The following is a 10204-nucleotide window of genomic DNA, read 5'->3' on the forward strand; positions in this document are numbered from 1 at the left end:
ATATCCCCTCGTCTCACCGCTGCAATCCAAGCCTGACGTCTTTGTTTAGTAATATCGGATACATGGGATCCCTCACGTTGCCTCCAGGATGGAAAACGATGAAAAGAGAGCCCGTTATCCAGCTTCTTGCCTTCACGATCGTGTGATCTAACGTTGCAACCGACAACACAACACGTACGATCCATAGCTGAAATGGTATCCTTTGGCTGGCCTACTGTCATGGCGGAAGGGGGCATGGCCCATCTCCCGTGACATCACGCTCCAAAGCCCTATAGGTGGGAAAATGTACCATGTCGACCAATCAAAAATGATATGGAAACATGACATTTGGTTGTTTAGCAAAAGGGGGAAGTTTTAGGAGTGACCGGCAAGAGAGAGCGAGTGAGCGAAAGAGAGAGAGAGTTTTGATACGTGAGAGATTTGTGACGTTTACCGTGTTTGGTCTCAAGTTAGTTTGTTGTCTTGTGTATTTAGTGTGTAGCTGTTGTTTTGTTTTGTGTGTCAGTTCTACTAGTGATCGTCACAGTTGCTGCCTTAAAGCCAACAAAGGCAGATTGCAGTGTAAACGCTGAGTGACACACCTGCTGTCAGACCTGCAGGTTTATCCCTGTGCTGTTCTCATATGTGTTAGAGTGACACAAACTATTGTTTGACACCTGATTGTTCTGTAAATAGTTTGAAATGATTATATGAAAAACGTCTGAGCCTTGGCTGCATTTTTTGGTAAATAGTACCATATAACTTTGTTGTTTGCAAAACGTGTGCGTATTTTTAAAAATGTACAATCTCTATTTGCATTTCAAGTTATGAAGATGATTCGTTAAACATGTGTGTGGTTTTTACAGTCAAAATATCACTTTCTACTTGTATTTTAAATTTTGTCTGAATTTAGATAAATTGTGCTGATACAGTTGGTCAAAATGAGAAAATAACAGATTGGCAAGATAAACTGTTTTTAAAGGTAAAATATAGAGGCCACATCAAAAGTAGTCAAGAAGGGTTAAAGGCTAAAAGCAAAGTTGTCACCAAGTACTGTTTATATTTGTGTGTATTGCTGCAGCTTTTTTGAGTATTAATTTGGTGCCTTTGTGTGAAATAATGGTATTGTGAGTGATCCATATAGTCACAAAGAATAGCCACTTGTTTCTGTGCTACCAAAGTTCCCCGGCTTTCATTCAAAATGTGTTTATCGTCAGCACCTGCACATTAAACTACTTAAACATTATAAATGTCTTCAAGCTCACACTGAGGCCTGTGGGGTACTATCAGCCACTGAGACAGTACACACATTTATATGTGTTTGTATATGAATATTTCATACTTTAAGACTGCCTGTTTATTTAAGGGAGATGAACAAAATACATTGGAATTGTACAAAATAATATCATGGATGATAAATTAAATAGATTTTAAGTAGATGCTTGTGCATTCTTAAAGTCTTATATGTTGAACTGAACTATGTGATCTGTTCAAAGCCTTAATCTTAATTTGAAGTGAAATGTGCATTTTGAGTTTATACACTATGTATATAAGGCGACCGTTTCCTTTTGCAGTATTTTTGTGTGGTGTACTTTTCTATGTCTTAACAAAAGGGGAACAAAGGTGTTTAAGTTCACCTAGGATGATGTGTTTTAATTTTCACATGGTCTTGCTTGAATTTGACCCTGACAAAGGCGTATGAACTCTGTCAGCTGTTTGGAGTTTCCATTTTCTAAACTTCTACATTCTGAACCTTCTTCAGCTCTGAACAGATGATGAAACACTGAATGATTTCAAGCTCACACTTTGTCTAATAAACTTACATCTTTCATTCTTTATACAGATTGATGGACTGTGGTTTGTCAGAGATCAGCTGTGATTATCTGGCAGCAGCACTGAAGTCCAACCCCTCCCATCTGAGAGAGCTGGAGCTGAGCTCCAACTACAAGCTGCAGGATTCAGGAGTGAAGCATCTGTGTGGTTTCCTGGAGAGTCCAGGATGTGGACTTGAAACTCTGAGGTCAGTCAGCATGTTTTAGTTGTGCTGAGATGAATATGATGTGAAAGTTGTGCTGACACTAAACTGCAGACATCAGGCTGATATTATACTGATCCACACTGAGGATCTTCATGGTAAAGTCTGTTTTCTTCTTCTCTGGTTTAGTCCATTGACTGCAGCAGAACAATGTTCACATTTCAAACCTTCAAAGAAGAAGAAAAATCCTCCACTGGATAATTCACTGTGAAACTCTCCAACTCTTCATTCCACCTTAAAGTCTGTCTGACACTGAAATCCAAAGCAAAATGTGCGTTTGCTTTACAGACAGCAGTCCAACACAAACATACACACATCATCCAAAACACAGTCCAACATCCAAATCTCCTCCACTGCCAGCATGAATGATGGGAAAGAGAAGGAGGAACACTCTGACATTCAGGGTTAGAATGAGTTTCATGAAGCAGACTGTGAAGATCAAAGCTGCATTAGAAAGCTTACATGAATGAATGAGTGGACAGAAGTGGACAGAGATCATCTGAAGCACTTCAAAGGCTTTAAATCAGCACATTTCTCTTTATTCTTTATCAACTCTGTTAGTTTCTCTCAGTTTTCTGTGGAATGAAGCTAACAGCAGGCTAATAAGATGCTGACCAATAGGTTTCTATTAAAGGTTGTAATTTGTATATGAAAAAGTGCTTTGGCTCAGCAGGGATCAGCTTACAGGTAGAATACAGCTGCTGGATGGGATTAGCATGTCATAGCTATCTACCAAACTGCTAACTGGGGGATTTCAGGCCATCTATGGATCATTTTTGCTAACTGTTTATTCAGCTTAGGCTCACAGGGCTGCAGCCTGTGCCCTAGCTGTCATAGGGCAAGAGGCGTGGTCCACCTGCACAGGTGAGCAGTCCATCACAGGGCCAACAGAGAGAGACAGAGAAGCACTCTCTCACATCCACACCTACAGCCAATTTAGAAGCACCAATGAACCTAAGCAGCATTTCATTGGACTGTGGGAGAACATCCAACCTCCACAGAAAGGCCAACAAGCTTCAACCTACAACCTTCTTGCTTTAAGGCACTAGTGCGAACCACTTTTCCCCATTTCAGCCCAAATCCTGCATCTTCCTGTTTCTGACTCCAGGCCAGCTCCACTAACACTTTCTCATCAGACACTGCCACCTAGTGGAGGAAGTCTTAGTTCCATTTGAAGCTTCAGATGACAGTTAGTTCCTTTACAAAGAGGTGGAGGTGGTGGGGCCACAGCACCATCATCACTGAGTGCCATAGGACACTTAACCTTTGTTTCCATATGCTGGGAACTTCCTGTTGTTCCAAGGAGGACTGGAAAATGTGTGAAAATCTCCCAGTCAGTTCCTCACAGCACACTTCAATCATTTCCCTCCCACAGCATCAGGACCAGGGCTTTTTCTCTCTTTGGTCCCACTAAGAGATTTCCACACAAACACCTCATCAGTGGGACTCTCAGAGCTACCAGCCCTTTGCTACAATCACAAAGCTCTTCATTGAAATCAATGATATCAAAGCTGGAATCAAATGAGTCCAAGTCTTCTGCTGATTCAGCATCACATTCATCTTTGCTCCTTGTTCTGCATCCCCACCATGGACTTCATTCCTTTCCAAGCCATCCTTGAGTGTCCTTTATTCAGCTCATCCTCTGCTTTACTTTTACACCTGATTTTAGCTGCTTTATCTCTCTTTCAACAAGTTTCTGTGCCTCAATCTTTTTCTTCTCTCCCTCATAACAAGACAGCTTCTTCTGCCTGAGAACATGTTGGAGTGATTTACTAATCCAGGGCTGCTTATTGGGGAAAATACTTCCTGTTTCCAAAGTAATCCCCATTTTTCCCAGAAAGAAATGTAAGTAGAAATCGATGATCTAAGTGAGAACATGAGCCTTTAACAATAGCAGCAAAATATCTCTCCAATCTCAATACTCCCTCTCTCGACCTCTGGAACACCAGAGGTCACAATACATTGTGTTGGGTCACTCCTCGGCCCACTCAGCTGCTTCCATGTCCATCCATGGCATCGTGGACATCGGGGTCACCACTCCCGCTCTGACCCTCTCTAGCCGTCCTCTGGCTCAGCAAATCAGACAACCTCATGTCATCTAAGTGGTCCAGTAATAAACACCAGCTCCCCCTCGAGAACACTCCATGCGTAAGATTAGGTTTTTTCTGCGTCCCTCTCTTGTGGTCCATCATGCCTCGGGCCTCCAGGATCCTCACCCCCCTGTGGTCGCCGAGATCTTGTGTAAAGCAAACCAAACACCTTTTCCTGCACCTCCCTAACTTATCATCTTTGGGACTCTTTAATCAAAAGCCTGATCCTAATTATCTTCTTGACTTATTGACTTGTATTTATATATATTCTTCAACGTTACTCATCAGTTTAAAACTCTTAAAACGCTGCTTTCACGTCCCTGCATGCGTTTCCTGTCGCTTGCCTTATCTAATCATCAACATCCTGTACACAGAACTCTCGCTGCTGCAAGGCCTCCACTCTGACCTAGAATCTCCTTTCACAAGAAAATCATTATAAGCGCCTATTCTACTAAAAGATCCAAAAAAACAACCACTTTAATCAATTAAGTTTAAACATATAAGCAATTACTCCTGCATACATTTTATCATAGCTAAACGCTGCCTTGAAACAACTCCTGTGTGTTAACACTAACTTCATTTTAAAACTCACATTTCCTATGTTATAACCTGTTTTTGGTATAGCCTTTTTATTTCATCTTGCTCCTTTGATGTAACAATACCTTCTCATTCTAGTTTATCAGACTTAACCAAAATATATGCTTTCCTTCCTTTGGTCCTTCTCTAAAGCAAGAAACTCCTATTCAGTTCCTCTTTTCTGTCACTTGTTACAGGGCCAGCTCAAGTTCAGTTAAACGCTAAATTAATTTGAGGCCTTTTGCCTGGAATCAATACTGTCATGTGTGTTTATGGACTCTATATGTCTGTAAGCGTGTGCAATCCTTCAATAACTCATATCATCCTCACAGTAGATTGGCTAATCATAGCGCTAGCCAAAGGCTCGTGACCCACAAGAGACGAATTGAGCCACAACTCCCTTAAAGGCACAAAATGCAATATGTATAAAAAGTCATTTCTACGTATAAGCTCTCCCCTTTATCCTAAAAATAAATCTATGTAATATCTGTATGTGTGTCTTCTATTCATTAATGTAATTGTCAGTTATTTTCTCTCTTTATTTTACCTTCTTTTTGTTTACCTCTTTGTTTGTGACGTGGACATCCCTAAACCATCCTGAGTTCCGGCTTCAATTTCAACCCAATTGTACCCTCTATTCTCGCAGTCGAACTCGTCTGGGCTTCACCTTCCCACTGGCCCCTGTGCCCTTCTCTTAGTGTCCTTTGTTGTCTTGTGATCCCCAGCAAACACAGTCTGTTTCTTCTCTGTTTCTTCTCCGTTGCTCTTTTCAGTATTTTCCTTTTAGATTAAATCCCAGCCTGGCAAAATATCCCATTCAGTGTCTTTAAACAGTTATGTCACACTGTTCTTACCAGCCTGCAGTTCACCGTGCATTTTCCATCACGTGCTTTTCTTCCATGCTGCTGCTGGTATCGTCAGTGTAGTTTCAGTTGCACTGTCTTTTGCCTGCTGTTAATTCTTGAAGTCCACGATGTTCTGTCGGTCTTCATCAGGAGATTAACTGTCCTATGAGCTTCTTCTCAGGATCGGGACAAGTGGGAGGTCAAGCTGTAAAATTTTAAGCCAAAATCTGGCCTGTTTTCCTCCCAATTCTGTTAATCAATGGTTTTGTACTCAAGATTCTAGGTTGAAAGAAGTCCACCTGTATTGACACACTAAAGCATACAATTAATATCCTTTTCATTTCTTTTCTTAAAACCTCCATTTGCTTCATCTGCCTGGAGTTTACCTCGTATGTTTCTCTCTCTCTGTGTGCTCACTTGTCACAGTCAGTTCCTTTTATGGGCATGCAAAGTTCCTGTCACACACACCATTTCCTGTCAACCTTGCAGCTGCTCAGAACCATATTTTCTGTTTCTATCTCTCCTGTTTTGTTTTTTTTACAGGCTAATAAAACTCTTGTTTTACTAAGTCTTGATCTAAAACAATTCACCCTTATTTCACGCACACACTTCTAAATATACTAAATTCTTTGCGTTTGTCAGATCGTCTCACACACACACCGCCTTTTCTCTCACACTTCCACTTCTGCACTCACTCTACTATCAACTTTCATAGTGTTATTATTATTTATTATTTTGTACAAATCACACCCAATCGCTCAAAACCTGCTACTCACAGCATTCACACACTTAAACTGTGACAAGAGTTGAGGAATATACTCACAACACGCTTTCCTAAGAGTATTTCAGACATGCCTTTCATAATCAGAAAGAGCAAGTCAAAGAAAACAATTGAAACCTCTATTAATTCTCACAGCACACACATAGAATAGAAAAAATAAAACACACCAGCATTTATTGCTGATGAGAGGTTACTCCTAAAAGTAATATGTTAGTCTTAAATATATACAGTGCACTCACTATATTTATATATATATATATCAAAACTCAGTCAATTACTATACATTCACTACGGCAACTCAAAACTTTATTTATAGCCCTCTAATGAACATAAATGGCGTCTTAAACACACACTCAACAATGTTTGCAGCAGTATTTGTAAAACCAACTGTGGTTTAAACAGTTCACTGCTGACTAATTTGCATTTTCACACTCACACACACACAGTCTAAAAATAGCTCCAGCACTGCCTCAGACTCCTTTCACACAGAGATCTCTTATTTTATATTACAAAGACGTCTTATATTTACAACCACTGTCACATCTGTCAGCTTTAGCGCCTAAACAATTTCGACAAATTTGAGTTAACGGTCCAACCGATAAAGTCCAACTTTTTTGTGATCAATTAACCAGTATCTGTCCAACAGTTTCTGGCCTCATCTCTAAAATCCCTAACTCAATTTAAAAGCGTCAACCAACCCAAACTTTGCCTGAAGCTCTATTTTTGGCATTTCACAGCCAAGGCTTACCCCGAAGTTTTAAGTTAAAGTTACACGCCCGAAGTCCAACTTCTGCTGGCCAAAAAAGCGCAGACTACCGTTCCAAACGGTAAGGAGACTCTAACTCCTAGTTATTCTGGAGTGCCCCAAGCTCCACAGTGACCAACTGACTATCCCTCTTCGAGGACAATGCCTAAGCGTCCTTGGCATTGGCAAGCGTTACCTCTGAGCACTGTGCTTCCTATCAGTCCAACTGACGTTCTTGAATAATTTATAATACTTTGGAACAACAGTAAAACAGCCAAAAAAGTGTAAGACTGAAGCAGGTCCAACCTTATAACCAATACGGGCTCCACCCCAAACAATAACCAAATTCCCTAATATACTAAAATCACTCAGCAGTCCAACTGCTTTCCACGGTCCAACCGTATTAAATCCTTTAGCGGTCCAACCGTATTAAATCCTTTAGCGGTCCAACCGCATTCAATCATTTTTAGCAGTCCAACTGCATTAAATCCTCAGTACTGTCATGAGATTCTCATCAAAATTAAAGCAGACATTCCCCAGTAATTTCAGTGAGTAGACTTTAATTTGTAATGTCCAATTTGGCACACTTTGGAAATAATTCAACAGGTAGTGCCTTACCTTTGGATAAGCGGCTTAGAACAACAATGAGAAAAAGAGAGCTGATTATTAGCTCATCAAAACACAAAACAAAATCACAATGAATTATCAGTTAATTTCATTTAAAATAATTCATTAAGTATTTATGTACAATTCAAATTAGTTAATTACATATTTTGTTGGTTTGTTTTCTATTTTAATTATTTTACTGACACATTTAATGAATTATTTAATGATGTATTTATTTAATTCACGTTGCTACTCCTGGCCCTGCATCGCTGTTCATAAATACATTTTATTTGTCAGCTTCACCCATCAAAGTCAGGGGGCGGGGTTAATGCTGATCAAGTCAACACCATTGCTTTGGTCTGGTGGGCGTTCTTTTAGTGGGCTTTTCTCAATACTAAGTAGGCCTACACACCAGGGTTTGGACATGTGTGGACCCAAACTATACTTTTACCCTTTTTTGTGTGTCACCAAATACACTTTAATATTTTCTAGACAAGAATGTAGTGGCGTAATCTTTAACCTCGTTTGGCTCCAAACAGAAGTGACAGACTTGAGCAGGGTTCATTTAAAGGCTGACAGAAGTGGAGTGGTGACGGGGAGATGTTTGACAGGACAGTGTTTCAGCCTCCACAGGTTCATGTTGTGCTCCATCAGTCAGTGAAGATGAAGTCAGTGCTGATGAGGCTGTAGAGTGTGTGAGGGATGTGAATGAGGATGATGAAGATCTGATGATAGCAGATAAAAACAGGCTGCAGAGACTTTGAGCCATACAGGGCACACAGTGTGTGTACAGAACAGCTGAAATCATTATGGAGGCCTCACTGGGATATGGAAGCATCACAGTACAGCTTCAGTGAAGCTTTAAAGTCTCTGATATGAGATGAGAAATGAAGCAGCCAGAGCTTTTTCATGAGTGGAAACCCACTGTGACTGTGAGCTGCTGCTACAGCCTCCAGATTAGCCAGCAGCTCATCCTGCTCAACATGGACCTGTGGTCAGAGTGTGTGCTGGATAATCCGGCCCAGGATGAGGCCAAACTGACATGGGATGAAATGTCTGTCACATAATTGAGCTTAGTGTAGTTTCATTTCTGCACAATTTAAAAACAACCAAAACTTTGTTCTGTCTTTTCTATGTTATACTGTAGACTTTCTTTGATACTGTGTCCAAAAGGAGCAGCTTTTACTTTGAAGGGGAGGCGTCTCTGTTTCCTCTTCAGGTTGGATGATGGAAGCAAATTAGTAGCTGTGTCCCAAAACGTCGGCTGCATCCTCCAGAGGCTGCATTTGAAGGCCGATTACGTCACAGCCAGGCGATGAAGGCTGTCCGTATTTGTCGACTCCTTCAAATGTGCCCGACAAATGCGTCCTTCATTTCCCCGAATTTGAAGGATTCGTCGGGTGTGTCCTTCGTGGCCCACCATATCCCAGAATTCATAGCGCGGCCCAGCCAAATTTCAGCTGCCAACAATGGCGGCAGCTACTAAGTTTTCAAATTACTCTTATTAATCTTTCTGGGTCACAAAATAAACTTTTAACATATTTTCAGGCGAGAAAGTAGCTGTGTAAACTTCAAATATCTGCTTGGTTTATCAAGACATCGCATATTTGCAAAAGTGTGCAGACGTTTTCGGAGACGTCTGTTCCCCACCCGCTCGCTAGCAAGCCGGGGGGTTCAATGGTCACTCCAGCCGGCGAGAGCAGCGGACGCCCGGCTTCATCGTTTTCAGACCCCGCTCTTTCGCTACTCAGGTTAAACATGATATATAAGTCACCCAGATAACTTAAAAATGTAATTGTTTGCCTTTTTTCTGTGTTTTATTTGTTCCGGAGTAAATCGCTTTGGCTGAGATCAAAGTTCCTCCGGGATTTTCACACAGCTGAATAAACGTTAAACAGGAAACTGATTAAACAGAAGTGTGAGACGGTCGAGAGTTTACGCCAGTGTCCTGTTATATTTTAGATAGCAAGGAGCAGACGGCCGAGTTTATTAAACTCCACCAACACAGCGGTGATGCAAATCTGAAGGCTCGACCGTCCCATTTCACAGCCTCGCACTTCCAGCCTTTTCGGTCTTTGAAGGACCCGGCCCACGTAGACCGCGAATACCGGGTCCTCCGAAGGATGCAGCCAACGTTTTGGGACAAAGCTAGTGTGTGATGTTCTTTCAGTGTTGCACTTTGTAGACGCTCCCTGAGCACTGGTCTCACAGCCAGCTGCACATAGAGACCAGTGTTGTTAGTCCAGGTCAGAAGATGACTTGTTGGAATGAAAATGAGCTTGTAGTTTGTCTGCTTTAATAATGTGACTGGAAAAAGGTGTTGGACTTCAAATATGTCCATTTCTTTCACACTTCACCTTTAAAAGTGAAGCCTTGTGGTTCCTGGAAGGAAAAACACGACTTTTTCAAGTCTTTGTCCTGTTTTTATGAGAAATGTACGACTTTAATGTGAAACATTCAGAGTTTTTTCTCTTGTTGTGTTTGTTTGAAGCTGCTTCCTGTTGGCTTCAGCTGTTTGGAGTTTCCATTTTCTAAACTTCTACATTC

The sequence above is a fragment of the Aulonocara sp. 'chitande type north' Nkhata Bay genome, linkage group LG3, assembly GCF_057382095.1.
Source record: "Aulonocara sp. 'chitande type north' Nkhata Bay isolate Kocher_YH1m ecotype deep benthic linkage group LG3, A_spYH_male_GT1.1, whole genome shotgun sequence".
In the NCBI taxonomy this organism is placed as follows: Eukaryota; Metazoa; Chordata; class Actinopteri; order Cichliformes; family Cichlidae; genus Aulonocara; species Aulonocara sp. 'chitande type north' Nkhata Bay.